We start from the raw sequence: 25,397 nt of genomic DNA, 5'->3' as shown, positions 1-25,397 counted from the left end.
CTCTTGAAAAATTCACTTTTCTTTTGGTTAGAAGAACGCCTAATCTCTCTTTAAACTTATCAATTCATGCTATTGCCTTTTGAACTCCTCTTGTGGAGCTTATAAAGCTCAATAAGGAGGCTTATTAAGCAATGAGCTTCGTGGTGAAAGTTCCATTGCATGGTCATTGTCCCCTCATTGTGGAGATAGCTCATGGGGGTATCATCAATAAAAACATTTTGGAATCCATTTAGGAATGTAGAAAATTCTAATTCCTCTTGATTCCCGTCTTTTTTTTTTATTGTTATTGGTTGAAACATTGAATTCATTTACAGACTTTCTAACAAAAATCATGTATATGAATATATAGATTTTCATTAACTTGCGAAAAAGGATGCTACCCGACTCATAAACACGTATGTACATATCTCCTAGCTTAGGGAAAAAAAAAGCCTTTTGCTATGAGCATCCTCTTTTGGAGTTTCCAGCATAGAAACTCAAGGCGGCTTGTTGCATGCATTTCTTTGAGGACAAGCACGATAGACATGCCCTTGTTGTCCACACTTGTAGCATTTGTTATCCTTACGATAAGACTCTAGCTCTGTTGGAGAGAGTCTATTCTTACCTTTGAAGACTCCTTTCTCCTTAGCTTTGTTATCAGTGTTGCTAGAGTTGCCTTTGGAGGAAGTTTGAGCATTATTCCTTCCTCTAGGCTCATTTTGATCCTTCACTTCCATGGGCTTAGAGTTTCTCTTAACCCCTTGTTGGAAATTGATTTGAGAGGCGACCATAGTATGGTGTATGACCGCCGATATGGCATTAGGCCTTTGTGAGTTGATATACTTGGCCATCTCGTCAAAAAGACCCGCACAAAATTGTTGCTTTTGCTCCTCAAAGCCTATCTTTTTGTAGACACTGGCCTTGAAAAGTAAATCCCAAAACTTACCTACATACTTTTGGATAGACTCGTAGGGAGAGAGTTTCAAGCTTTGCCATTCTGTGAGGACATTGTCTTTAGTGTTGCTTGCAAGAAATTGTTTCATGATGGAGGCTCTTAAAGCCTTTCATGTCCTTGGAGCTTTCCTTTGGGCTCGTAGGCTAGCCCACCATTGACGAGCGGAGCTCTGAAAATGCATCGATACCTGATGCAGTTTAGAGGACTCCATGAAGTCCTCATCACCAAAGGCCACATCAAACTATTGGATGAAGGCCAAGATCTTGTCCGTAGCACCAAAGGTGCCATCATAGGTAAGAAAAGTGGTGTCCTTTCCTCCCTCCTTGAACTTCTTCAGCTTCTTGGACCTTCTCCATACCGGATAGGACTTGCGATGGCCTTTCCTTTTGGGCTCTTTGAGAGAAGAGATGCTACCTTCATTGGAATATGAGGAAGGTGATGAAGATGGAGAAGAGGGTGACCTCTTTCTCTCCTTTTCCTTCTTTTGGTACCTCTCTTCCTTTTTGTGATAATGATGAGGAGGACCGGCTATCTTTCTCTCTTGGGGGAAGTTGGAGATTGTTGAGGCTGCCGTCTTCTTGGAGCCACATCTTCAGAAGTATTGGGAGACTCACTTCTTTCTCCTTCTCTTGGGGAAGGCTCTATAGTAGAGACTTCACCTTTCTTCTTGGATTGAGGTAAGCCTGCTTGTAATCGTTTAAGCGCTTCATATGGGTTCTCCTCTTCTCTCACCGTAGAGAGCCCTCTCTTGAAATCTCTTGAAGAGACTTCTCAGGAGCTCTCTCTTTTGGGGGAGTTTGGAGAATCCCATAACTATGAAGTTGTTGGAAAACTTCACCTTGTAGGGCTGGGTTTCCCATAGCTTGTTGCAGCTCAGAAACAAGACACTTGATAAACATGGGAGCATCATCATTAGCACCTTCATGTGCAAAATCAAAGTTATCAATACTCGTTCTACTCTCTTGATTATTGTCAGCCAAGTGCCTCTCTCACGCACACTCATGCACATATACCTCTCTCTCTCTCTCTCTCTCTCTCTCTCTCTCTCTCTCTCTCTCTCTCTCTCTCTCTCTGCAAAACTGTCTGTTCACTTGCTAATCCTACCACCTCAAAATAGCTCTTGGCCACCACCACCACCATCCACCATGCCAACTTGCACACATTTTCATTTTAGTGAGACATTACCTTGTTGGCGGTCAATACCCCTCTGTGCTACTCACCTTACAATGCATACCTGTCACTTCACACATACACATAAACACATCAAGACATGCGTTCACAAACAAAAACACCACTTGATCGCTTTCCAATCTCTCTGTCTATTGCGTCGTTTTTGTTATTTTCTTTCTTATCATAGGAAGGCTACATAATGCCTCTCTCTCTCTCTCTCTCTCTCTCTCTCTCTCTCTCTCTCTCTCTCTCTTTCTCTCCACATGCATAGTTGCCTCCCACTTACCTACTCTATTGCACAACAAAGAAATAAGATTAGAAGATGTCTCTTTCAATAGCACAATGGACATTTGGCCGCCAATTTCGTGACGTGAAAATCACTTATTTGTTGCAAGTGGCCATTAATTTCGTGACATGGAAATCTGTTTTTGGTTGGTTGCTCGCCAAGAAAGCTTAAGGGCTACCTCTTCTAGCCAACTGACGCGCAAGCCTGTGTGTGTGTGCACGTGTGCGCGCGCAGAAGACATTGATACAACATGGAAATCTGTTTTGGTTGGTTGCTCGCCAAGAAAGCTTAAGGGCTACCTCTTCTAGCCAACTGACGTGCAAGCCTGTGTGTGTGTGCACGTGTGCGTGCGTAGAAGACATTGATACAACATTTCATCTCTCTCTCTCTCTCTCTCTCTCTCTCTCTCTTTGAGAGAAGACGTTAATCTAACATTTCATTTCACTCATGCACTCTCTTTCTCTCAAGAAGAAGACATTAATCTAACATCTCTCTCTCTCTCTCTCTCTCTCTCTCTCTCTCTCTCTCTCTCTCTCTCTCAACTTCAACATGCACGTTGCAATTGAAAAGTGCATGCAAGCATCATACGTTTACACTGTTAGAAAAAAACCTGGGTCCAATGTATTTTAATCGAGAAATTTACGCAACTTTTAGTGCATATACCGACAAAAGCTTCAAAATTTGACCTAAAAACCGGGAGGATTTCACGTTTGCACTTATTTTCTTCGGTTATTGATGGTGAACTCAAACGTGCACCATGTGGCAAAAACTGCACTGTTGGGCTTTGGCTTCCGAGTGTGTGTGTGTGTGTGTGTGTGTGTGAGAGAGAGAGAGAGAGAGAGAGAGAGAGAGAGAGAGAGAGAGAGAGAGAGAGAGAGAGAGAGAGAGAGAGAGAGAGAGAGAGAGAGAGAGAGAGAGAGAGAGAGAAGGAAAAGTGAGGGTCCACACTTAGAATGATGAGAGGATGGAGTCTTCAAATCCTAATATGCCCTCCCTTTTGATTTATGAATGTCCTTGAAGTGAGTAATAATGTAGTTAAAAAGTGTTTGCACATTAAACAATCAAACAATACAAAGAAAGGCCAACACCAATCCATCACCGTCAAGGTCCGAGGTCGGGGGGCAGAGAATCTAGCCCGTCCATCCACTAGCGTTTCCTCAGCAGAATCGCCTGCAGCAGTCGCTTGATTTTTGCCAAGTCAGCACGCAGGACGTTCTTGCCATGCATTCAATCAACTTCTACCAGCTCAGCGCACGGAAACCTGCTGGCTGCTTGCCATGTCAGCGCACGGAATGTTTTCCGATCATTGCCAATTAATGTAAGCCCCGTCAGCACTCATAATGAGTCCGTCGACCTCTCGCAATCATTGCCAATCACTGCAGGCCCTGTCAGCATCCGTAATAAACCTCTCGAGCAATGGAAATATGCCAGGTCAGCAAGCGAAGTTCGTATTGGAATGCGAATGGGCTATGCGTGGCATGTGTGCTCTGACACTGTTACGCATGCAACCGGCTGAGCTCTCACTGTGCATATTATACGCAGGAGACCGAATCTGTGTCTGTTCTGTTGGCCCCCCTCCCTCGGACCCTTGACGACCATAGGTGGTCGAAGGATTATGGGGAATGGTCCCACGGACCATTCCCTACCCCATGAATGTTGCCCGCGTTCAGGCGCCTGCAGACGTGCGCGAGAGAGAGAGAGAGAGAGAGAGAGAGAGAGAGAGAGAGAGAGAGAGAGAGAGAGAGAGAGAGAGAATTCTTGCGCCCGCGTCACTTGACCTGTGCAGCTGCAATGACCTCCGCCTTCGTGCTCACAGATGGCATCACCCTCTCTCTATCCCGCTTTCTTTGCCGCCTGTCAACGGTTCTCTCTCTGTCTCTCTCTATCCGAGCACATAGAGAGAGCACGTGCCATTACCCCACTTTTCTACCTCAAGCCCAACTCGAGTATCCGAGGACTAAAAGAAATGGGAAAAAAAATTGTAGGGACATATTTTGTGAACGTTTCTGAGCCAAGTTGTGGTCTTTTCAAAAGTGCTGACCTTTCGCAAAGATTTTTGAGTCTCTCTTTTCTCCCACCATCAAACACTTCGACTCATCAGTTGCGCTGGTACTCAGCAAGCTTCCTTAGGGTTCGTCAGTCTACTCTATTTCGACCAGGTACGGGTCCACTATTGTGAGAGCTACTATTGTTCTTCATCGCCTTCGTTTGCATCTGGCTATGAAGTTATAGCAGGTAAGCTGCCTCCTTTGACATTCAGTTCGATCTTCCTTGCTCCTATCATTACATCGCAGTCGGGGCTCTCTTATCTCTATCAAAGCTAGAGTTTAGTTGCCTTGATGCAGGAAGCTCAGATTTCTTCAAGATTTGGGCATGCTGGTGTTCTCATTTGTATATAGAGGGGCAAACACTGGTTGCACTTGGTTCTCAGCAAGTGAGCATATCTGCTTGATCGAAGCTGGGATTTATGTATTTTGATGCATAACTGCTTAGCTGCCATTTGAATTTTTGGACATTGTTACTCTCATTGCTGGTCACATGTGTTTCCTTACCTTGGACACAGTAGCAAACCTAAGAAGATTATTAATATTAAATGCTTGTTTTGTCAAGTTGTAACCAGACAAATCAGATTTGAGACAAATGCAGTATAGAGAATTACTATGAGAGGAAGGCACGTGGCAGGGCTCCCCCTCTCTACTACTTGCAGATGAAAAGCATTAAAAAGGGTTTGTTCCAACCTATCTTTCTTAGAAATGGTTAAACAGGCCATGAGAGTGTCAGAGATGGTTTGCTTTGGAAGAATTAGCTCTTCTTAGACACAGCCAGAAGAGACTGCACTAATCAAAGGGCAGCATCACCATCGCCCACCACCTCGTTCACCTCACGCGCCATCCCCATGTGGCTGGCTTTGCCCACAACCTCTACACCACCGCCTCGTATGTCCTCTCCGCCTTTCAGTAGTATGGCTTCGACGCCCACTTCACCAATTACCAGGTCGTGCTCTCCTACCCCCTCTCTCGCTCCCTCTCCATCTCCCTGCCCAACAGCACCTCCCTTTACACTGCGCTTTTGCAGGAGTCAGTCAACCCTACACTCTGTTGTCCACTTGGCACGCCCTGAGGAGTCGGCTTTGGTGACGGACACTACTCGCTCTCTCCATGGGTGCACCCCTGTTGTTCAGATAATTGAGAAGTGCGACAACTCGGTGCTGGATGGACACGCACACACACACACACTCACACACACACACACACACACACACACTCATAAGGAGTAGTAGATGAAAGTGATGAGACTCTCCTTCTCTTTGTGGGATTTAGCTAGGTAGCCAACGCAAATTGTGGCGAAAAATGCATGCTGCCACGTGGCACCTCTAATGGCAGTTTGTGGCATACTCCACACACTTTTGGGGCAAATTTTATGAGATAGACGCTTTTGAGTTGATTTTGAAGTTGCTTCTTAAGAGGTTAAGTGCCTTCAAATACAAGGCTTTGCCTCACTTGTATCATCAAAGTTAAAGAGCGCGTGGTCTCATAATTATAAAAATCGTTGATTAATAAATAAAGAAAAACAGCTAGGGCCAACACTCTTTAGAGTGGAACTCTACCGCTCGTGTTATTTACAATGTGCAACTTCTCAATTCTTTTTGTTGTGATTGATAGAGCTTTACGTTCATCTTCTAGATGCTTTCACTCTTGGTTATGGATTCTCATGTGCATACCGACCCTTGGTTGTGGGTTGGCCACCCTTTCACCCTTCTGGTAGGGATTTATTTTAGGCACATATAGGGTTTGCAATAGAAATTTTGCTCCCAATTTTGTGGATATTTTGTGTTGGGTATAGTCAGAGGTTTTACCTGACCTAGACCTAGCACACTATCAGCGTTGCCAGGGTTCACTTTCTGGTCATCTTGTATCATTCACGTGTGGAGTTGTTGAGTTGTCGGTTTCAATGGAGTATGGGAGATGGTGAAACCGGCCTGTTCAATACAAAAAGGGCGGTAGACTTTACTTTAAACCTTGATTTAGCTTTCACCCATTATTAGTCGTCTATTTTACCTGTACTTTCAAGACACAACAAAGGGGAGAGGAATACAGGCTGCTAGATTGCACCTGTATGAGTAGACGGACACCAGATTGGCCCCTAACTTAGGCGCCCCTTTCGGTATTTCTTTATTGTTCAAAAGAGGGAATAAACGCTGTGGTTCCTACAAGCTGCCCCGCACAAACTCGGCTGAATTTCCACTGTTCCAGCCCGATTTCGGCAGCATAACTGTACTAGAACCCTTCACGGTCAGTATTCCCACGCATTGACTGACTTTCCCGACGCATACGGGCACTTTGCAAAACCTGGCGAGAATCTGCAGCACGCTGAATTCTCTGTTTTCAGCCCTGAAAATGCGCCAGATCGCCTGTACAGCGGTCCCCTTGCGTCCCCGAACCTCCTGGGGGTATTAGGGTCCGTTTAGGGCCAAAACCCTAAACCTGCAAAAATACACAGCAGGCTGTAATTCACTGTTTCGGGCTCCGTTCTGCGTGCCGGTCGCATCCCTAGCAAGTCCTCGAGCTCCCGCACCTGTAGGGCTACTTGCCCTTTGAATCGGACGAGATTTCTGGCGTGAAACCTCTCCGAATTCACCTGTACCTGCGGGGGGATTAGCCGCTAGCTAATCCAGTACCTGTGCAAGAGGCTCTTGCCTCGGCAATCGCGCATGAACCCACACAACTGTACATTGGTCAAATGAAGAGCCCACTAGAGGGGCATAACATACTGCCAAAGGGGGGAGAGAGGGCAGTGCGTAGCGTGCAGGGCATCACTCCTGGCACCGCACTGTGCATAAGAGGGAAAGCAAGCACTCCATAGCTCTTAACCTGTGACAGAGACTTGCAAAATGAGCCTCCCAACTATAAATCACGTTTTTGCCTTCTCTATAAGTAGTAAACTGGCCTCAAAGTGCCAAGTGTCACTCATTTGTGCATTTTCCCGCTTTAGACCCTCGGGTCTAAAAATATCTCACCTGCAGCCTCTGTTGACTTGGCCACAGAGTAACAAAATGATCCCCATGTCAAACTGCACGTAATGACGCGAAGACATTTTCAGGTCCCAAAATAGCAGTTCCCTAAATTTTAGGAGATGCTGCCATTGTATCTTTCTAGGTCATCCGACCCTCTTTGTACACTGCGGCCACATCCAAAACTGAAATGTAGCCTCTGTAGCAAAGGATTCCACTTTGGCTAGTCAATGACCCCACTTGGCTAACCATAGTCCTTGTCCAACCTTAGTGCTCTCTTGCCCTCAGGCCTGGACTCCCTCTGGACAGTTCCACACTAGCTATGCAATGCAGGGCAGTTAGATTTCCCGAGGGGTGTTTCCAAAAAGTGAAAGTAAATAGATAATAAGAAAGAAATCAACAAAAAGGATAGATAGTAGTCACACGCTGGTGACATACCCCCCTCTTGAAATCTCAAACGTCCTCGTTTGCATCTATGTCGTACATGCTTACTGTCAACACTGATGTATTCAACACCTGTCGACACATATACGACACATACATGCTCATTGTCAACCCTGGTGTATTCAACACCTCGTCGACTCATGTATTGCCTGCGTGTGAACCCTGTCCCAATGACATAGTGGTAGCTTCGCACTCTGCCATTGCTTTGAGTCACTAACTTTCCAATGACAAAATGGTAGCTGCACATTTTGCCACTGTCTTATAGTACACGTTGGATCCCGTAACACTTTCGAGCATACCCAAACCGACAGTTTAAGAATGCAGTTACACATGTACTCCTGAATAGAAGCAATCATTGTATCCTTGACAAACTGACAAGAAATACTCACTTCTATAGCACTAACCAAACTTTTGGACATTCCATAAGAGCAATTGCCAAACTGACAATCTGTACAGCTCTAACATTCATGTAACAGGTATTTGATTTGAGCTCACTTTAAATACCATGTACATCATTTGTTTCAAAAGCCATTGTCACACTGACAATCCATTTAGCTTTGAAACTCAAGGGGTCAAGGTAGGTTGCAAATCGAAGGCTTCCAGGTAGAGTGATAACACAGTTGGTGACTCTGCAAGTTCACCTTCTTCCATCCACTTAGCATCCATTGTTGGATAGTTTCTGAACTTTACCAAGTAACGCCTCGCAACCTTGCCTTTCACTTTCCTTTCTTTGTGTGCCAAAATCTGTTCAGGGAGCAAGATCTCGTCAAGTTCCTCGACTTCCGGCTGATGTTCAGCTGGTATATCTTCTGGCACATCACCCACATAGGGTCTGAGAAGACTCACATGAAACGCATTGTGAATCTTCCAACTGTCAGGCAATTTCAGCCTATATGCAACATCACTGATTATGTCGCATACTTGAAAAGGCCCATAGTAACGCATGCTGAGCTTTGGAAAGAGTCTTTCCTTGCCCTTCATCTTCTTTAACCTTGCCTTTTCAAACCGTAGAAGCACCCAATCACCAAGTGAATATACCACTTCACGACGGTGACGATCAGCTGCTTTCTTTTGCTTTGCCTGAGTCCTTTCTAAGGCCACTTTGACCTTCTTGTACATTTCATCCATGTCTTGAACATACTTATCTGCTTCAAATATCTTGTCCTTTGTATGCAGTATGGGAGGAACTTTCTTGCCACCTTCAACTATCTCAAAAGGTGCCTTGCCAGTTGATGAATGCACTGTATTATTGTATGCATACTCCACCAATGGCAAATACTGCTCCCACTTTCCTTTATGTTCTGACACATAGCACTTCAGCAGATCTAGGACAGTAGAATTTGCCTCTTCCGACTGCCCATCTGTTTGAGGATGAAATGACGAAGAGAATTTGAGCGTGGTACCCATATTCTCAAACAAGCCTTTCCAGAACAAACTAGTCATGCGTGGATCACGGTCGCTAATAATCGACTGTGGCATGCCATGATACTTGAAAATATTGCTCATAAACAAGCGTGCCATCTGATCTGGCTTTATCTTCTTCCTGACAGGAATAAAATGAGCCTGTTTGCTGAATCTGCAAATAATGGTCCAAATACCATCATTTCCTGTCTGCGTTCTTGGAAGATCAAAGATAAAATCCATAGCAATACTTTCCCATGGTTTATCTGGAATAGGTAGTGGTTGCAATAACCCTGGTGCCTTTTGCCTGTCAAACTTGACCTTTTGGCATATTAGGCATTCTCGCACAAAGGCATCCACATCCCTTCTCAATGTAGGCCAATAGAAGAATGTCTCTACCGCTTTAACTGTAGCATCGATACCACGATGCCCTGCATACGGTGGGACATGACTCTCTTCCATAACTTTGCGTCGCAATGGCTTTGTGACACACAATCTGCCATGCATCATCATGAACCCGTCTTTAAGAAGATAGTGTTCATGACGTTGTCCATCCATTAGTTGCTCGAAGACCCTTGCAAAATCTTCATCATTTGCATACTGTTCTCTCATATCATCAAGTTCATGATGATAAGGAATCGACACAGCTGAAATTTGTGGCTTCCTTGACAAGGCATCGGCCACAACGTTCTTCTTGCCTTCCACATGCACAATCTGAAAATGGAACATGGACAAGATATTTGCCCATCGCATATGCTTCTCAGATAACTTTGTTTGTGTCAAGAAGTATCGCAAGGTCTGATGGTCCGTTTGGACAACAAAGTCTGCACCTAGCAGGTAGTGTTTCCAACTTAAGAGCGCATGAATCACAGCCAGTAACTCTTTCTCATAGACCTGCATGGTCATCTCTGGCCCTTGCAAAATTCTGCTCTCATAGGCTACTACCCTGCCATCTTGCATTAGCACAGCACCAATGCTACTACCGCAGGCATCACACTGGACAACAAATGACTTCCTAAGATCTGGCAACACAATGACTGGATCTGAAGTCATCTTTTCCTTTAAGAGATTAAAAGCTGAAATCTCTTTCTGTGTCCATCTAAAGGTGACTGCCTTCTTTTGAAGAGCATGTAAAGGTGAAGCAATCTCAGCGAAATTTCGGATAAACCGTCTGTAATAGGAGCATAGTCCCAAAAAGCTTCGGACATCATGCACCGTCTTCAAATTTGGCCATGACTTGATCGCTTCGACTTTTGCAGGATCCATTCTGACACCGTCCTTTGAGACAATGTGTCCCAGAAAGTGAATCTCTTCCAGAAAAAACTCACTTTTCTTTGCATTGATGAGCAACCTATGACTGCGTAGCTCTTTGAACACAATGGCCAAGTGATGCCTATGCTCCTCTTCATTCTTTGAATAGACTATCATGTCATCAAAGAACGTACCAACAAACTGCTGGTGTGGACGGAAAATTCTGTCCATCATCCTATTAAACGTAGCAGGAGCATTTGTGAGACCAAAGGGCATCACTAAAAATTCGTAAAGGCCAAACGTTGTTCTAAAAGCAGTCTTGTGCACATCCTCTGATCTAATGCGGATCTGATGATACCCACTCTTTAGATCTATCCTGCTAAACATAGCTGCTCCTTCTAATTTGTCCATAATATCATCAATTCTAGGTATAGGAAACCTATTCTTGATGGTATTCTTGTTCAGTGCACGGTAGTCGATGCACATACGCCATGAGCCATCCTTTTTCTGCACCAACAACACTGGAGAACAGAATGGAGATGAACTGGGCTGAATCAACCCTTTTTCTAACAGCTCCTGTACTTGGCCCATTATCTCTTTCTGCTGAGCCGCACTAACCCTGTACGGAGGCTTATTTGGTGGGCTACAGCCTGGCACCAAATCTATCGCATGGTCCTCGGGTCTCTCTGGCGGTAATTGAGACGGTAATGAATCGGAAAAACAGTCACTATACTGTTGTAAAAACATTGACCTTTCTTTATCTAGCACAGATAAATTTGATTCATCACAATCTGACACTTCACGTGCAAAAACCAAGTACGCAGAAAGATGCTTTTTCATTACAGAAGTAATAGCAGAAGCTGATACAGTAGGAATAGACTCCCCTTTAAGCTTTACATCCAGAATATGAGTCTTTCCCCTGCTCTGTACAGTGATCTTTTTGTTGTAGGCATCCATGATTCCCTGTACACGAAATAACCAAGGAATACCTAACAACACATCACATCCGTCCAGTGGCATGATGTAAAATTCTTCAGCATCTACATAGGACTGGATATGTAGACGCAACTTTCCAATGATGGGTGTCACAGCCTCTGTATGGCCAGGACATGCCAAACCTGCCTCTGCTGTATACCCCATCTCTTCAGGTCTGATTCCCAACTTTGAAGCCAATTCTGGGGAAATGAAGTTGGCTTTGGCACCTGGATCAAAGAAGATAAGCACTGTTTGATCCCTAACCTTTCCCCATGCTCTGCAAAGCTCACTTGCATCTGAATTTGGCTTGTCGCCCACCATATCTGGCACTAGACCAGCCATGGGCTTCTTTCCCTTCCTGTCCTCCTTGTCTTCAGAATCAGCTGGCCTTTTCTTTGTAGGACAGTTGTAAGCAATGTGGCCAGGCTGCTCACATATAAAGCATTTGTTCTCTGTCCTCAGGACCTTCTTTTGCTCTTCTGACTTGCGAGGAAAACGTCTTTTCCATTTCTTTGCTGGTCCTTTTTCTGATTCAGCCGTAGCTTTGTCTTTCCCTGCGTTGGCTGACTCCTGAGTCCCTTTAGGAGCCTCATTGGGAACGTGCTTCTTGGCTGAATTTTTCTTGCCTGATCCTGCCTTGACGCCAGTGTTAAATTCACAATCTTCTCCCTTGAGCAAACCATTGCCAGTGTTTGCTACCTCGATGAGCTGCGTCAAAGTAGTGACTTTGGTCTTTGTGCAGTATTTTCTCAATCCTTTGGGTAGGCCACAACAGTATTTTTCTATCTGTTCTGTCAATGGCACAAACCTATAGGAAGTTACTGGAAGTAGAGCTTTCCAAAACTTCCGATTATAATCATCCAGATTTCTGCAAGTGGCAGCATTTAGCTGGTGCCATTCTGTCATGACATCTGCTTCGAAATCATCAGATAACCATGCTGCTGCAAGAATCTGCTTGAAGTAAATCCATGTGGACGGAGCTTGCCCTTGAAGCAATAAAGTTGTCCACCATTGTCCCGCATTCCCTGTCAAGAAAGTGGCTGCCTTGCGGACCTTTGAAGCCTCTGTAAAGTTTCCCCCTGCATAGGCCTTATCAAACTGCTGGAGGAATGAAAGAGCCTTCTTCCTGTCATCAAACCCTGTAAAGGTCGTGAATGACACTCCTTTGCCACCTTCTTTGTACGGAGTTGGCCTCTCCAGCGGCGTTAAATTGTCATATGGAAGTGACTGAAACATGGGAACACTATTAAGGTTCATCTGTGTTCCTTGGCCGCTATTAACTTGACCTGGAAATGCCATATTTGGCTGCTGATTTGTAATTCCAGCCATACCAAAACTTGCTTGTGGCATCCCAAATTGTCCCTGAGTGCTTTGAAACCCTGGTTGCATACCCATGACACTGTACATGGGGTTAGGCATCATCGTTTGAGCACCCGCAAACACTGTTCCTGGCGTATAAAACTGATTTCCAGGTGCATGACCAGCCATGCTCTGGAATACGGATCCACCTCCAAAATAGCCAGGGTGTACTGAAGGTGGTGGGAAGACCTGTTGCATAGCCTGTAAGTTGCTTCCCTGCCCATTAGAACCAGCTATAGGCTGCTGAAAGGTGGCGGGCTGAATTGGTACAGCTTGAAAAACTGGCATCTCAGCCACCTGTTCTTGCACCTTAGGCACAGGTTGTGGAGACTGCATGTTCTCCGTCAAGTGTATAGGTGTTTCCATTGACTGTGCGGTATGAATCACCTGTGTTCGAGCCTTAACAGGCTTTTGAATATGATCCAGTGACCCAACTTGCTGAGACGGAACCGGAGGTTGCAGAAAGGCTAAAAACCTCGGATTCTGCATTACTTGTGTGAACATAGCCACAGCAGTAACCAACTGGGTCCTGAATATATCATCATCAGTCTGTGGTGGTCTTGAGGACTCACCCACTTCATGTGTCTGTTGACCCTGTGAAGAGGAAACCTCTTCAGTCACATCATCTGGTCTGTCAGCCATAATTACAATTCCCTGTGTCTCGTCTATGATCCCCTGTGTCTTCAAGCCCAAAACTGACCAAGGCTCACTTCTATGGAAAAAAGTGATTTAATCCCGTCGATGGAACCATGAAACCGGCCTGTTCAATACAAAAAGGGCGGTAGACTTTACTTTAAACCTTGATTTAGCTTTCACCCATTATTAGTCGTCTATTTTACCTGTACTTTCAAGACACAACAAAGGGGAGAGGAATACAGGCTGCTAGATTGCACCTGTATGAGTAGACGGACACCAGATTGGCCCCTAACTTAGGCGCCCCTTTCGGTATTTCTTTATTGTTCAAAAGAGGGAATAAACGCTGTGGTTCCTACAAGCTGCCCCGCACAAACTCGGCTGAATTTCCACTGTTCCAGCCCGATTTCGGCAGCATAACTGTACTAGAACCCTTCACGGTCAGTATTCCCACGCATTGACTGACTTTCCCGACGCATACGGGCACTTTGCAAAACCTGGCGAGAATCTGCAGCACGCTGAATTCTCTGTTTTCAGCCCTGAAAATGCGCCAGATCGCCTGTACAGCGGTCCCCTTGCGTCCCCGAACCTCCTGGGGGTATTAGGGTCCGTTTAGGGCCAAAACCCTAAACCTGCAAAAATACACAGCAGGCTGTAATTCACTGTTTCGGGCTCCGTTCCGCGTGCCGGTCGCATCCCTAGCAAGTCCTCGAGCTCCCGCACCTGTAGGGCTACTTGCCCTTTGAATCGGACGAGATTTCTGGCGTGAAACCTCTCCGAATTCACCTGTACCTGCGGGGGGATTAGCCGCTAGCTAATCCAGTACCTGTGCAAGAGGCTCTTGCCTCGGCAATCGCGCATGAACCCACACAACTGTACATTGGTCAAATGAAGAGCCCACTAGAGGGGCATAACATACTGCCAAAGGGGGGAGAGAGGGCAGTGCGTAGCGTGCAGGGCATCACTCCTGGCACCGCACTGTGCATAAGAGGGAAAGCAAGCACTCCATAGCTCTTAACCTGTGACAGAGACTTGCAAAATGAGCCTCCCAACTATAAATCACGTTTTTGCCTTCTCTATAAGTAGTAAACTGGCCTCAAAGTGCCAAGTGTCACTCATTTGTGCATTTTCCCGCTTTAGACCCTCGGGTCTAAAAATATCTCACCTGCAGCCTCTGTTGACTTGGCCACAGAGTAACAAAATGATCCCCATGTCAAACTGCACGTAATGACGCGAAGACATTTTCAGGTCCCAAAATAGCAGTTCCCTAAATTTTAGGAGATGCTGCCATTGTATCTTTCTAGGTCATCCGACCCTCTTTGTACACTGCGGCCACATCCAAAACTGAAATGTAGCCTCTGTAGCAAAGGATTCCACTTTGGCTAGTCAATGACCCCACTTGGCTAACCATAGTCCTTGTCCAACCTTAGTGCTCTCTTGCCCTCAGGCCTGGACTCCCTCTGGACAGTTCCACACTAGCTATGCAATGCAGGGCAGTTAGATTTCCCGAGGGGTGTTTCCAAAAAGTGAAAGTAAATAGATAATAAGAAAGAAATCAACAAAAAGGATAGATAGTAGTCACACGCTGGTGACAGATGGGGATGGGGCTGTCTATTGTCTCCGAATCCAATCGCTGTAGAACCGCCCTCTTGCAGTTGCACACCCCATCGAGCCCACCCACGCTCCCTTTCATAAAGGAAACACGACAAAGATACTGTGAATCCCATCCCATTTGCTCAAGAATATATTCACAATATCTTTCTTGCATTCCCCCCCCCCTCTCTCTCTCTCTCTCTCTCTCTCGTTCTTGCGTGCGTCGTGTTTCTCTTCTGCTGCAAACTCTGACAACGATTTTGTGTTTGGTGAGTTATCCATCTGGCAGGTGATTACAATGGTATCAAAGCTTTGTTGTCTTCTTGTTCTCACACGAGGACAATCCTAGTCGATGGAATCCACCTCCGACTTTGGTAGAGGCAACGAATGGAACTTTAGAAGATCCAAAAACTTTCTTGCTCCACTTTCTATTGCTATTACTCTCTCTCCAAGTTCTCTTTGATGGGAGGATTTTTGCTAATGACCCCCCTTTGCGCGCACCCCTCCTTGGTCATTGCATCATTCATAGAGATAGTAGTTGCTAGCGTTTTGAGTGCACTATCTCTCCTCAAGCTTTTTGTCTAGCCTATCTGTTGCAGTGTTTCATTGCAATAGCAGCAGGTCTTTGGTTGCCCTAGGCCCGTGGGGTTGGGTGTGCTTGATCGGAGGCTAGTTCAGTGGAGTTTCATCGTGGTAGATCATATCCAGTGGCTGCTCGTGCTCAAGAGGATGTTTTCGCTATTGCAGACTCAATCGTCATCCAATTCACCTTTCCATTGCACCTGTGACATGTTTAAGACTGCTTTGGCCAAAAATTATCTTAGTGTTGCTTTTGAATTGAAGATTCTCTCCGATTGGAACCAATTGATGAAGTATTTTTCTAAAAATTTCAACGACTACAATAAAAAATTCTGAGAGGCTTATCTACTTGCTTTAATCTTGTGATTGTTCTTTGGCAGATCAGTGTGAGAAGTACTGTTGTGGCCTTCACTCCATTACACGAGCACTACCTTAACAGTAAAGTTCCTACCGTGCAAGAACTTATGGATCATGCAATAGTTGGTTACAAGATGATTACAAGAAGCTTGCTTTTGCCTCTTTTTTCAACAATGCATCTCTTCTTTCTCACTTACTGTCAGGTGACACATCCAACCCTGTGTGTCCATGGACAAGCTACAGCATGACCAGGGTTCAGTTTAGTCAAGTCAGTCTAGAATAGGAAGTGGCACTTTTGTGAGTCTGTTCGCAGACCGTGCATGTCCAGACACTTAGATTAGATGCATATCCTCCGGTTGCACACAACATGATCATCAGCATTACCATCAGAATCCATCAGGAGCATTTTTCAGTGCATTAAATCTATTTTTCCTATTTTTGACATTTTTCACTTATTATTTTTAAGTGACTTTTGTTGGAAACTAGGTAGGGAAATTTTGCTAAGTTTGTATATATAGAAACCTAGCGCTAGCACTTTCTGGCAGAAGAGGCAGCAGGAACAGTTTGTTCATCAGGCAACTTCTCAACAAGACTCCCCCCCTCGTGACAACTCTAGCGTTTTCACTCACCAGAAGGCCTAGCGTTTTTGCATCAGATCAGCCAGAGTTTTTGCACTTGCAGATTCCTAGCGACAGTACAACCTCATATCAGCCCTAGCATTAGCAGATTTCCCTGCAGATAGCAGATCAGCCCTAGCGTTAGCAGATCCACAGTGACATCAGAATTCAGCCCTAGCGTTTTTGGAGCAGCAGGACATTCAATGTTTTGCAATTCCATCGTGACCAGCGTTTTCAGTTTCAACAGTCAGACATCGCAGAAGAAGTCCCGAACCTCGCAGATCTCACCTTCTCGCAGCAGATCCTTGCCGCACGGTCAGATCCCGCGAAGTTTGCAGATTCAGCCCGGAAAATGCAGTTTTCAGCATCTGCGTTTTCAGCGCGTCGTCTTCGTACAACGGAAGAAAAGCCGCCTTGTTCCGATTCTTTTCTCAAGTGCAGGCACAGATGCTAGAGATTTGGGAAAAGGAGACTCTCTTAGTCTCTTCTTTTCCAAAGCATGACACACAAGATTTGCATGATGATAAGCATGATGAATTGAATGATAATGATATGCATGCTGATTGGGATGACAATGACAAGCATGATGATTTGCATGATGGTCAAGATGTGATTTCTCACGAGCATGATGGTTTGCATGATCAAGATGTGATTTCTCACAAGCATGATGATTTGCAAGATAAAGATGATGTGATTGTTTACAAGGATGATGTGTTAGTTGATACTTTTACTAGTGAAGCTAACCTCATTGCAGATTTGATCAATCATGAAGAACCGCCCTTGGCTCTCGAGTCGAGGTCCAAAGACCCCCCTCAGGAAGAACCGATCTTGGCCCTCGAGCCTAGGTCTCAAGAACCCCCAGAGGAAGTATTGTGTGTTCGAATGATTAGTCATCACGCATTGTTCGAGTGTTTCATTCGTGATGCTTTCCTGTATTTTAGTCACCGTCCTTATGTGATCCCTTTTCACAGGCATGCCATATTGCACGTTGAACACGATTCACTCATGAATGAGCACGGATGTATGCGGATGATTCATGAAAAGATGAGATGTTTGCATTCAAGGAATTCACATTCCATGTCTCTTCCTTGGCATGACACAGTATCCGAAAGAGCACAAGAAAGATTAAGCATTAAGCATCGGCATTTCTATTGTGTTTTGCCACAGTTGATTGATTTAGATCGGAAAGTCAAGATTCGACCCCATTGTTAACATGTGTTTGATGAACGGTTTGGCACTGTCTCTTTGTTCATCTACATTGCATGCAGAGTCTTTAAAGAAGACTATAATTTTTACAGTCACTTTACATGGAATGGGTATGTTCATGTTTTTGTGTTGAAAGTGGTTTCATGAATTTTCAGCCTCGGAGATTCTTGAAGAGGTAGACACATGACTATCGACGAAGTTGAAGCATCGAAGGAGCCACAAAAGACTTTGTCGCTTTCGGTGCGGCCCAAAGAAGCAAGCGTTGCAGACCTTTATGAATTTCAAGTATCGCATGACCCACGCATGAAAATGGGCCGGCGACGAGTCCTTTCCAAGATTCCAAGTATTGTTGGCGATCTCCCTCGACGCCATACAGTTCGGTACCAGTACCTCACTTTGAAAAGGAGGGGATGTCATGTGACACATCCAACCCTGTGTGTCCATGGATAAGCAACAACATGACCAGGGTTCAGTCCAGTCAAGTCAGTCTGGAATAAGAAGTGATCTGGCACTTTTGTGAGTTTGTTCGCAGACCGTGCACGTCCAGACACTTAGATTAGATGCATATCCTCCGGTTGCACACAGCATGATCATCAGCATTACCATCAGAATCCATCAGGAGCATTTTCCAGTGCATTAAACCCATTTTTTTTATTTTTGACATTTTTCACTTATTATTTTTAAGTGACTTTTGTTGAAAACTAGGTAGGGAAATTTTGCTAAGTTTGTATATATAGAAACCTAGCGCTAGCACTTTCTTGCATAAGAGGCAGTAGGAACAATTTGTTCATCAGGCAACTTCTCAACAAGACTTCCCTCCCGCGACAACTCTAGCGTTTTCACTCACCAGAAGGCCTAGCGTTTTTGCATCAGATCAGCCAGCGTTTTTGCACTTGCAGATTCCTAGCGACAGTACAACCTCACATGAGCCCTAGCGTTAGTAGATTCCCCCCCAGATAGCAGATCAGCCCTAGCGTTAGCAGATCCACAGCGACAACAGAATTCAACCCTAGCGTTTTTGGAGCAGTAGGACATTCAGCGTTTTGCTATTCCATTGTGACAGATTCAGCCCTGAACGTTTTCAGTTTTCAACATTCAGACATCGCAAGAGAAGTCCCAAACCTCGCAGAACTCACCTTCTCGCAACAGATCCTGGCCGCACACAGCAGGTGGAAGAGTTGCAGAAAGCTCTCTCCCATCCAGAAGTCCAAAAGATTCTCCATACTCTTGAAAAAGGGAAGGAGAAAATACCGATGGGGTCGGGAGAAATCCCGCAGAACCCAAAGGCGCCACAACCAAGAAAAGATCCTTTGATTGGAACTTCCCGCATGCACGAGAGGCAGAAGAAATCTCCAGAACGTCATGTGCGGTTTAATCCAAAAGTTCAAGAGCAAGATCCCCCTGATTCCCCTCAGTTCTCTTTCATGAAGGATCTGGAAGACATAGTTTCTCCGGAAGACATGTTTCTCGACGATCCGTCGCAGCAAGAAGTACATTCAAGGGAAAGGACTCCTGTCCCCAAGGAGTCTAAGCATCGAAAGAAGGAGCACCATAAGAAGAAGCACCACAGGCAGAAAACATTCAAGTCGGGAGATAAAGATGTGAAATTCGACACCTACAATGGACGGCGTGATAATGACAAAGCTTTGGCTTTCATCCGCCAATTTGAAGTTGCATTTGCTGAAGGGAATTTTAAAAAAAGATCCAAGCACTGACCTTACTACAAAAATGAAAAACACTTTTACTTCTTCTTCAGCTTCAACCAGCAATGTTGATGACTCTCAGGTACGTCTTTTCGACCCTTCTTTCTTTTTAGTAGCTAGAAGTAGTCATAGTCTGTATCAAGAAAGATTTAAGTTTTTAGCTAAGTCTAATTTGAAGAATTTGCATGTTTTTGGTGATGGTCCTATTCGTTGGGCTTCTTTTAAGAATGTCTTAGTTAGTACTCATTACACAAGTTCTTCCATAAAAGCCCTCAATCGTTTGAGGCGTTTAAGGAAAAAACACCTTGCGGTAGATCGTCCTCTAAGTCCGGTTCATACCTCTCAAGTTATTTATGTTATTTATAATATTCACGATAGTTCTATGATGTATGTTGGCCAAACCTTTCAAACAACTTTTGTTCGTTTTCAGGAACATGTAAGAGAAGCGAGAAAAGTTCAAAGTAAGAGCACCGTACGTGAAAGTGTGAAACCCTTGTATGCGGCAATAGCAAAACATGGGTTTGAGTCTTTCCGTTGTTTTCCCATTGAGCACTGTAACTAAGTCAGACTTTGTAAATAATTAATTTATTTACGAGAAAAGAATTATCTAATTAGTTGTGTGCACACCAGAATAGACCTAGCAGTTCCAAGGCCTCAGGTGAGCCTAAATGCGGGCTAGAACACCTCAGAGGGACCTTAGCAGAAATTACCCTGAAGCCCTAGTGATTGGGAAATCGGGTCTTCAGAAAGGGGTAAGCAGTAGCCTCAGATTTTAGGCTCAGGAAAAATACGCGCGTCAGTACAAGCACATGAATGACATGGGGTCCTTATAACAGTGACCCTAAGGCTAATAAAGCTAATAAAGCCTTAGGGTAAGTTTCGTTAAATTAAATTTAACGGTCCGTGCTCGGGCGGGCGGCCGGATAAGTGTGAACAGGTAAAGGCGGTGCAGTGCCGGTGCGGCATTGCGCCGACAGACCTTTGGTGTTCTCATAAAAGAATCATTGGTAGCAGTTGTTAGTTAGTTGCACATTTTTAATTAATGAGCTAGAAGTTTTTAAAGTCAAAAGTTGAATGGTTTTTAAGTTTTTAAAGTAAGTGTGCCAAGTGGCACACTTACCAATGCAAACTAACTCTCTCTCACTCTCACTCTCACCCTCTCTCTTCCTAGCACCCCCTCTCCCTGATGGCTATTTACGAGCCCCCCTTCCCCCATTTTCAGGGCTGGCAGTGCACCTACCCCCCCTAATGTGAGCGTGCTCTACGCGGTGGAGCCCTCCATTGAAGCTTGAGAGCAGCCCCTTGCGACATATGTGGTAGCCTTGTGCTCCCATTGTCAAGAACAAGGGATCTCACAGTCATAGACACCTTCTGGTGAAGTTTCATCGCGAGAAGCTGCCGTAGACGCTCTCTTAGCAGAGTGCGGCTGCTGTAATTCTCTGTTTTCAGCCCCTAATCACCTCGATTAGGGCTGTTTTCAGCAGATCAGCCATAGAAATTCTCTTCTCTCTCCTTATCCTAAGTCTACATCAAGTTTGGCGCGATTCCATCGCAAAGAAGACCTCTGTTTCGGCGTAGGGGTGTGCACGGGTAAGAATTTCAGGTTATGTGCAGAAAATTACAGCAAGCATGTGCGTGTGCATTTTGCTTGTTTCTCTTTTGTGTTCGATGCATGAATGAATGAGCATGAAGGCAATACATAACGGAAGATGGACTCTCCTCTGTGAGAGCTTCCGATGAGCTGTTTTGGAAGATAGACTCTCTTTTCGAGAGCTTCCAACCAGTCTCGCAGAAGATGGGAAATCCCCTAAGCAGAAAGAAAGTGGAAATACTTTCTCAGTCAGTAGTCAGAACAGAACAGACGAAAGAATAGAGGACGGGCGTATGCCCCGTTCCTCTGCTTGTAAAGATTCTCCCTTAGTAATAAAGATATTCTCTTTATGGGGGGGGACCAGCCCATCTTCTGGTCCCCAATGAAGTGTCAAGTTTTCTCGCTCCCTCTAATTCTCTTGAGTATTTGAAGTGCAATTAAACGTCAGTTTACGCTTCCGTATTTTTGTGACAGTGGTATCAGAGCAAGGTCCTCTCTCTCTTCCTGAAGGGATTGACGACTCTTGGCAGACTGCAGAAATGGGAGGACGCGAGATAGAGTTATCTCTCCTTCAACAGCAGGTGGAAGAGTTGCAAAAAGCTCTCTCCCATCCAGAAGTCCAAAAGATTCTCCATACTCTTGAAAAAGGGAAGGAGAAAATGCTGATGGGGTCGGGAGAAATCCCACAGAACCCAAAGGCGCACAACCAAGAAAAGATCCTTTGATTGGAACTTCCCGCATGCACGAGAGGCAGAAGAAATCTCCAGAACGTCATGTGCGGTTTAATCCAAAAGTTCAAGAGCAGATCCCCCTGATTCCCCTCAGTTCTCTTTCATGAAGGATCTGGAAGAAATAGTTTCTCCGGAAGACATGTTTCTCGACGATCCGTCGCAGCAAGAAGTACATTCAAGGGAAAGGACTCCTGTCCCCAAGGAGTCTAAGCATCGAAAGAAGGAGCACCATAAGAAGAAGCACCACAGGCAGAAAACATTCAAGTCGGGAGATAAAGATGTGAAATTCGACACCTACAATGGACGGCGTGATAATGACAAAGCTTTGGCTTTCATCCGCCAATTTGAAGTTGCATTTGCTGAAGGGAATTTTAAAGAAAGATCCAAGCTTCGCCATGTCAGTTTGTACCTGAAAGGCACCGCCAGCAATTGGTGGTTAACCCTTATCCTGGAAGATCGCAAACCCCAAGATTGGACCGCTTTCAAGGAGGAGTTCTACGCACAGTTCCTTCCTCCAGACTATGAGGAAGAGGTAAAGAAAGAATTGGATCGACTTTCACAGTCAGAGAACAAAACTGTTCCACGCTATGTGGATAGGTTTTGGGACATTCTCTTGAAAGTCACTCCATTCAAGAAGATTGACGATTCGGAGAAGATGCGCAAGTTTGAAGCAGGTTTGCATGAAGCCTTGCAAAAGGCTATGAAGCTTTACCCTCGAGGTAACTTGCAGATACTTATGGAATCAGCCCGCATAGCTGATGGAATACATGACAAGGGTACTTCAAGGAAGATGGAGCAAAGCACTTACCATGCCAAGCAGAAGGCTCTCCATGAGCAACCTACCTCTTCTACTTCTTCTCAAAAGAAGAAAAGAACCGCCTCCGAAGCAGAAGCAAAGCCAAATCAGCCCAAGAAAGGGAGATATCTCTCTCCTGCTGAGTTGTGAACCTACATTAGTGAAGGAAGATGCTTCAAGTGCGGACAAGTTGGTCATATGAAGGGTGACTGTCCTACCAAACCTCCACAACCACCCTCCTCCAATGCAGTCCCAGATGTACAGGGAAATACAACCAAGGATGGAAAAGAAAGAGCTCTTCTCAAAGCATGGGGTAGTATCAACAACCAGCGGGCTCTTATTTTATTTGACCCTGGTAGTACAGACAACTTCATCTCTACCCAGCTAGCTGACGACCTGAACTTGCAGCCCAATCGTTTTGGAGTCTCTATTCAAGCGCAATCAGCTTTCAAAGGGCAGAACTCAAACTCTACTCCAATCATAGGGAAGTTGAATCTAAAGGTCGACGACTACAAGGATCAAGAGTCTTTCTTACTAGCTTCACTTGAAGGATGCGATGTTATCTTGGGAATGCCTTGGCACTACAAGATGCATCCCATTCCTGACTATGTTCAGAAAACCTTATCTTTTGCTCACAAAGGAAAGGAGTATCTTGTACTTGCAGATGCAGGTGATTGGCGTATTCCTATCGCCAACCACATTGCCATCAAGAAAGAAATGAAAAAGTGTGTTTCAGCGTACTTGATTTTGGCAAGAGAGAGAGATGTGTCTGTTTCACAACTTTCTTCCTCTTTAGAGCAAAAAAGACTTAAGTTAATAGAAAGATATAAAGATTGTTTTGCAGATGAACTTCCAAATGAACTCCCACCTTCGCGACCTGAGGATCATACCATTGATTTGATCCCAGGAAGTTCTCCTCCAAATCAGCCCCCTTATCGAGTTAGTCTAATGCAGCAAGAGGAAATTCTCAAGCAAGTTAACGAACTTTTGGAGAAGGGCTTAATAAGGCCTAGTACTTCTCCATATTGTTCACCTGTCTTGCTAGTACAGAAAAAGGATGGCACATTCTGCATGTGCATAGACTATAGATCTCTAAACAAGATCACAATCAAGAATCGATTTCCAATCCCTCGGATTAACGACATTCTTGATAAGTTACAAGGAGCCAGTGTCTTTAGTCGTATAGACTTGAAGAGCGGTTATCATCAAATCCGCATAGCTCCTCAGGATGTGCATAAGACTTCATTTAGAACAACCTTCGGGTTGTATGAATTCTTAGTGATGCCTTTTTGGACTCACTAATGCACCAGCTACATTCAACAGAATGATGGATAGAATCTTCCACTCATACAGAAGCTTTACAGGCGTTTTCTTTGATGACGTCTTAATCTTCTCAGGGACGGAAGACGAACACTATAAGCATCTCGCCTTAGTGTTTGAAGAATTACGCAAACACAAATTATTTGTGAATGCTACGAAGAGTGAATTCTTTTTAAAAGAAATCCACTATTTGGGCCATATAGTATCTCACAACCAGGTGAGAATGGACCTTGATAAGATTCAAGCAGTTGTAGAATGGCCTACGCCAACTACAGTACATGATGTACGAAGTTTCCTTGGCCTCTGTTCTTATTATCGGCGTTTCATTCGAGCTTTTGCCGCGATAGCAGGTCCCCTCCATGACCTGACAAAGAAGCGGATTCCATTCCATTGGGGGTCTGGACAAAAACAAGCTTTTGAAAAGCTTAAGTATCTACTCAGTCACGGACCTGTTCTCACCGTCCCTGATCTTCGCAAACCTTTCGAGGTATACTGCGATGCATCTGGAGATTGTGTAGGAGCAGTTTTGAACCAAGAGGGTCACGCGATAGCCTATGAAAGTCGGCGCCTTAAAGATGCAGAGTTGCATGTCTCCATATACGAGAAAGAGCTAATGGCAGTAATTCATGCTCTTTCCATTTGGAAACACTATCTATTAGGAGTTGATTTTATTATCAAGACAGATCATCAAAGTCTTCGCTACTTCCTCACACAACGAAAGTTATTAGAAAAGCAGATAAGATGGGCCAACTTTCTTTCAATGTTTCATTTTCAGATTTTACACACTTCTGGAACAAAGAATGCAGTTGCAAATGCTCTCTCCAGGCGTCCAAAGATCAATGCACTAACAACAATTTATCATGAGGAACTAGAATCTCTCAGCGAGATGTATCCTCAAGATCCAGACTTCGCCACAATTTGGGCAGATCTTCAAGCTTGTCATTCAAAGCCACCTTTTTGTATCAGGGATAATACACTCTATCGTCAACAAGCAATATGCATAGCTCAGCCTTTACGACAAAAGGTGATGGATGAAGCACATAATTCTCCTTATGCCGGGCATCGGGGAATTGCTTCCACCACTAGTGCCCTCGAAAGGTATTTCTTTTGGCCAACACTCCGTGCGGACATTGAAAAACATGTACGTGAGTGTTTAGTATGCCAAAAAGTGAAATATGACAGACATAAAGTTTATGGCAAACTTAAGCCGCTCCTTGTGCCTAACACGCCATGGGAAAGTATTGCCATGGATTTTATTACGGATCTTCCTAGATCCAAGAATGGAAATGATGCAATCTGGACTATAGTAGACAGGTTCAGTAAGCAAGCACATTTTCTTCCAGTAAAAAAGACGATCAAAGCTGATCACATGGCTAGAGTATTTCTAGCTCAGATTTTTAAACACCATGGATTGCCAAAGACTATTGTCAGCGATAGAGA

The 25,397-nt window shown here is 44.6% G+C and overlaps 1 protein-coding gene across 5 annotated transcripts in view; it reads left to right on the top strand.

Annotated features, from left to right (window-relative positions):
• The first annotated feature begins 4,411 nt into the window (after nt 1–4,411).
• Nucleotides 4,412–25,397, top strand: part of LOC147458925 (ubiquitin-related modifier 1 homolog 2-like) — a 48,939-nt gene continuing 27,953 nt past the window's right edge. Inside the window, exons 1-2 of one of the 5 annotated variants that reach the window (XM_086510341.1) lie at nt 4,430–4,625; nt 4,722–4,824. The gene's annotated coding sequence lies outside the window, so the exon portion shown is untranslated. Of the gene's footprint in view, nt 4,626–4,721; nt 4,825–5,041; nt 5,117–25,397 lie in introns of those variants that run through there. The other 4 variants (XM_086510340.1, XM_086510339.1, XM_086510338.1 and 1 more) reach the window with 4 other exon arrangements.

The sequence above is a fragment of the Adiantum capillus-veneris genome, chromosome 4, assembly GCF_014529385.1.
Source record: "Adiantum capillus-veneris isolate H3 chromosome 4, ASM1452938v2, whole genome shotgun sequence".
NCBI classification, from domain to species: Eukaryota; Viridiplantae; Streptophyta; class Polypodiopsida; order Polypodiales; family Pteridaceae; genus Adiantum; species Adiantum capillus-veneris.
The sequence above is the reverse complement of the archived record's forward strand: the minus strand, read 5'-3'. Positions and strand labels throughout refer to the sequence as shown.